Source organism: Camellia sinensis, chromosome 7, assembly GCF_055761805.1.
Source record: "Camellia sinensis isolate YWXY chromosome 7, ASM5576180v1, whole genome shotgun sequence".
Lineage (NCBI taxonomy): Eukaryota > Viridiplantae > Streptophyta > Magnoliopsida > Ericales > Theaceae > Camellia > Camellia sinensis.
Genome location: NC_138967.1, coordinates 33,671,080 through 33,676,185, shown reverse-complemented (window position 1 = coordinate 33,676,185; position 5,106 = coordinate 33,671,080). Strand labels below are relative to the sequence as shown.

Genomic DNA, 5,106 nt, shown 5'->3' with positions numbered 1-5,106 from the left:
GAATTTGTGACTGTTCCATGGAAACCAAAATGTGATAGAGAAGGCAAAAACGAGCCGGTTGGGGCAAAAAGTTGGAAACAGCCTGGAAACAACCCGAGATCGTAGCGGTCACCTCGGCCTAGATCAAACAAACTTGTGAAAGCAAGCAACGCTTCGATAGGACACATTATTAGTTATGTAGGACATAAAAGTGTGACAAAGTAGGCAAAACCGGGGCGTTTGGGGTCCAAAACTGCTCTGAATTAGCTCCTCTCTATTTCTTTTTTTTCCTTCTTTTCTCTTCCTTTGGTGGTCTGCATGGTGAAGTATTGCATCAGTCATGAAGGTGGACTGATCTGGAGCAATTTTGGTGGCCTGCATCAGATCTGTCTAGATGCTTGTGGTGGTGTGGTCCAGATCAATTCTGGTGGTGTGCCCAGATCTGTGGTGGTCTGCTCCAGATCTGTGATGCTTGTGGTGGTCTGCAGCAGATCAATTCTGGTGGTGTGCTCCAGATCTGTTTTGCTTTTTTCTGATCTGTCAATCATCCTCATCTGTCTGGATGGTCATCCTGATCAGTCTGGATGCTTGTTTTTGGAGTAAACTGGTGGTCTATATTGTGAAATTAGAAATTTTCACAATTTTTGTAAGAAAAAATGTCGAATTTCACAATTTCTCAAATTGAGAAACTAAAAAAATTACAATGTTTAAGAAACTGGAAAAGTGCACACTTTCTGTATAGAAATTGAGAAACTTCTTGATTTTTAAATATTGGGAAATTTCTAAATTTCAAATGCTACACATTAGAAACAACTAAAATAAAAAAAAAAGTGCACAAATCATCATCATGAATTGTGGGCCTTATTCAAGATAATATAGTACTGAGAACACCATACATTCTGTTGTATGAAAATGTTAGTGTTTGTATTTATTTTGATGGAATATGATCTTCAGGTGGTGATGTCAAATGACATCGTTACAGAAGAAAGAATACAAATTAATAGTCAACTATATATGGTGGTGACTATCAACACCAATTCATAGTTTGTATTTATAGGTGACAGTCAACTATAAATACAAACTATTAATCATCGATGTATCAAATTTATTAGAGAGCTGCTATATATTATTTTTTATTTTAAACATTTTTTTATATCACTGATCAATACATGCATGATAAATATAAAGTAATATATTAGTATTTGGTTTTTCTAATACTTATCTCTAAATAAAAACGATTAGAAATAAAACTATCCAATAGTCACAAACTTAACTTTTTTCCAGGTATAAAAAGTTCCGTTTTACAAGTAGACTACCTACCTCCCCTTTGAGGAGTGAATTGGTTGGGTTAATCAATCGAACAGCCTCTGGGTAGTCAAGTGCCACACCCCTTATCCGATCTTCCGGCATTGGCATCTGCTCCGATATTGCCATGTAATGAAACCTGTTCATCATCCATTCATTCATTATTTATCAATCTAGATATATAGGTTGCCAAAATAGGAGTTTAATTTAATTCACATGAAAGGTTCATTGAGGAAGATAGGAGTTATTGACAATATGGATCAATTTCAGTTGCCGTGTTTGGTTTCTGCTGTGTGGCACTATATTGGATCTGGAATTGTGGCTCATCCAATTTATTCTATAGACATAAGAATGCTATTGTTTTATTTACAATTTGATAATGGTAGTCATTTTAATTTGCTAATGTGACCTTTGCTTTTCATGGACATTTTTCATTATTTGTCCAATTTTAACTGACATTATTTCTCTTTTTCTTTGGTACAGATGGATGAACTCGTGCACAAAGCTAAATTGTACAGGACAAATTGGCACTTTTTGTATTTTTGGAAGGATTATATATTTTTGTATAGATGTATATGGAAAATATTAGTGTAGACTAGTAGTTATATTTTTGCATACACTACTAGTTATATTTTTGGATGGGTGTGTATAGAAAATATTTGGTAGACTACTAGTTATATTTTTGGGTTGATGTACATGGATAAAAATTTAAAACATAATAACAAGTACTTGTTATGTGTTTAATTTTTATGCTAGATGAAATATGTAGTTTCGAATTATTTGCGGATGTAAACTTATAATAGTTGCTGACTTTAATTAAACAGGTTCAGAAATGGTTGATATATGTATTTTGTTGAATGTTGATGATTCAATTTATTTGTTGGTTTGAATGATTTCTTCTTTTTACAGATTATATTGAATAAATTGGATGAATTATTATAAATTACAGGTTTATTTTGTTGAGTATTGGCGACCAAAATTTGGTTTTGTTTTTATAGTTTTGGCGACCAATTGATTGGTCGCGAAATGTCACAATTGGCGACCAAAAAAATTTTGGTCGCAGAATGTCACAATTGGCGACCATAATTTTTGGTCGCGAAATGTCCCAATTGGCGACCAAACAAATTTTGGTCGCAGAATGTCACAATTGGCAACCAAAAAAATATTGGTCGCAGAATGTCACAATTGGCGACCAATTTTTTTGGTCGCGAAATGTCACAATTGGCGACCAAAAAAATATTGGTCGCAGAATGTCACAATTGGCGACCAAATTTTTTGGTCGCGAAATATCACAATTGGCGACCAAACAAATTTTGGTCGTGGTATGTCACAATTGGCGACCAAATTTTTTGGTCGCGAAATGTCACGATTGGCGACCAAAATTTTTGGTCGTTGAATGTAATAATTGGCGACCAAACTTTTTGGTCGGGAAAATATCATTTTTCGCGACCAAAGTGTTTTGGCGACAAAATAAATTAGTCGCGGTAATTAAACATTTAGCGACTAAAAATTTAGTCGCGAAATCCAACTTTTGCCGACCAACCACAATTTTGGTCGCGAATTACTTTTGCCGACCATCAATTGGCGACCAAAGTAGCGACCAAAAAAATTGGTCGCGGATAACTTTTGCCGACCAAAAATTGACTTTTAGCGACCAATTTTTTTGTTGCCAAAAGTGTTAATTCTTATAGTGAGTGTTGGAATAATAACCGACTTAGAACAAAGACACTTCCTAAGAAAATCAAGCCGTTTAAGAGAAAACGCTGCCCTGTTCGGATCGCAAGCTCTCTCGACCTGAGGCAGTAGATGAGGACTCTGTGGAGAGAGAGAACCCGAGTGCCTTCTCCCCATGTGCTTTCTGTGTGCGTAAAAGTGGGTTTCTTTATAAAAAAAAATATATATATTTTTCCTTCCCATGCTTGAACCCCACTCCAGCATTCACTTCCCTTATATAAAAAAAAAAACAAATCCTCCACCACAAAAATCATCATCACAATATATTTCTTACTTTTATTTTATTTTATTTTAGTTTTTTTTTTGAGTCATTACAAAATATGTGAAATTTTTTTCATGAATATGTATTTTTTTGGCATCCACTGGGATGTAATTATCTTTTTTTTTATTTTTATTTTTATTTTTTTTATTTGACCCTTCATATTTCAAATTAAAATTATAACTCCTCTTTAAACTTTTGCACAAAATTTTCAATCACTTTCAAAATGTTTAACTATCCGTCTATTTTATTCTTCTTATGGATAGGAAGTTGTTATATTTTTATATGAGTAAATTTTACTTTGTACCATTTATATTTATCTATTTTCTCATTTTGACCCTTCAATTTTTTTTTTTTCATTTGGTTTTTCATATTTTAAGTTTTTGTAAATTTACCCCTAAAGTTAATTTCTATTCAAAATTAGACAAAAAATGCCATACTAGCTGTCACATTACATAAAAAAATATATTATTATATTGATATTTGTATTTCAAATTGTATCAGAGATTTGAATTCTATATAATAAAATATTTTCAAGTCATGTGACTCTTAATGTGTTTTTTTTTTATATCTAATTTTAGACATAAGTTAATTTTTTAAATAAATTAAAAAAAATTGAAATATGAAGAGTCAATTTTTTTAATGAATCAAAGTAAGAAAACATGCAAATATGAAAGGAGGCAAAGTATAATGTATTCATATAAAAATATAACGACTTCCTATCCACAAACAGTTAACATTTTGAAAGTGATTATCTCATTTATATGTATTGACTTTATAGGTGGGTGATGGTTTTGTGGTTTACAAGTTATTTTAGAAGAAAAACAAGTAAGGTTGAAAGGCAAAGAATTGTAAAATCTAAGCCGTTGGTCAAAGTCTAAAGTCTCCCAACCCACTTAAATTTTGATGGATTAAGTCATCTTTGCTTAAGGTGGAAGGTTGATTTTGATAAAATTAAAAATTGGATTGTGAAAAATTGAAATTGAAATACCGACGATTGAATTTTAAGAATAAGATTGAAATCAAGATAATAATAGGTTTGATTTCAATATTGTAGCTTCAAAGATTAATAATATATAGGGTAAATTACATTGACACTCCATGAGGTTTATATTTTTTACAGTTTTCACCCTTACTTTTTAGAAATTATATCTCCTTCTCTAAAGTTTAAAGTTTCATTATACATTGCTCCCTCAGTTAGTTGACTGTTAAGTCAACTAATATATTTTACTGATGTTAGTAATTTAATTTTTTTAAATACCAATTTTTCCCTCACCGGATAAATTACATTGATACCCCTCGCATTTTAAAAATTACAATCCCCTCCCCAAAGTTTAAAGTAGCATTACCAATTGCCCTCTCGATTAGTATTAGTTGAAAAAAAAATAATTGGAAAAAAAATTAATTGAAAAAAAAATTTATTAGTCAAATTTTTAAATTTCTATTTAAAAATCAACGTAAACTCATTTTTTGAATTTACATTTTTTTTCTCAAATTTACAAATTGAGACAACCATTAATAAACCAAAAAAATTATCAAACAAGTTTTTTATGATAGTTTTTAAAATTTTGTAAATATAAATTGAAAACTGTAAACGAAATGGTTACCAAACAGGCCTCAGATGGTAAAAATGTCGTAAAATTAGTAAATAATTAAATAAGTTACCAACGTAAAAAATGACTTATCAAAAGATTCTTACGCTATGTATGGTTCAATTTTTAGAATTTTTTTTTAAAAATTAAAAATTAATTTGGTTAAGAAATAAAAAATTAAAAATAATTATAATTTTTATCTTTTGAGTGGTTAGAAATAATTTTTCACAAATTAAA

The 5,106-nt window shown here is 30.7% G+C and overlaps 1 long non-coding RNA gene across 1 annotated transcript; it reads left to right on the top strand.

Annotated features, from left to right (window-relative positions):
- The first annotated feature begins 1,262 nt into the window (after positions 1-1,262).
- Positions 1,263-2,127, top strand: LOC145794626 (uncharacterized). The gene is made up of 2 exons (XR_014334551.1): positions 1,263-1,413; positions 1,768-2,127. It is a non-coding gene; the product is annotated as an uncharacterized LOC145794626 (long non-coding RNA).
- The last annotated feature ends 2,979 nt before the right edge of the window (positions 2,128-5,106 follow it).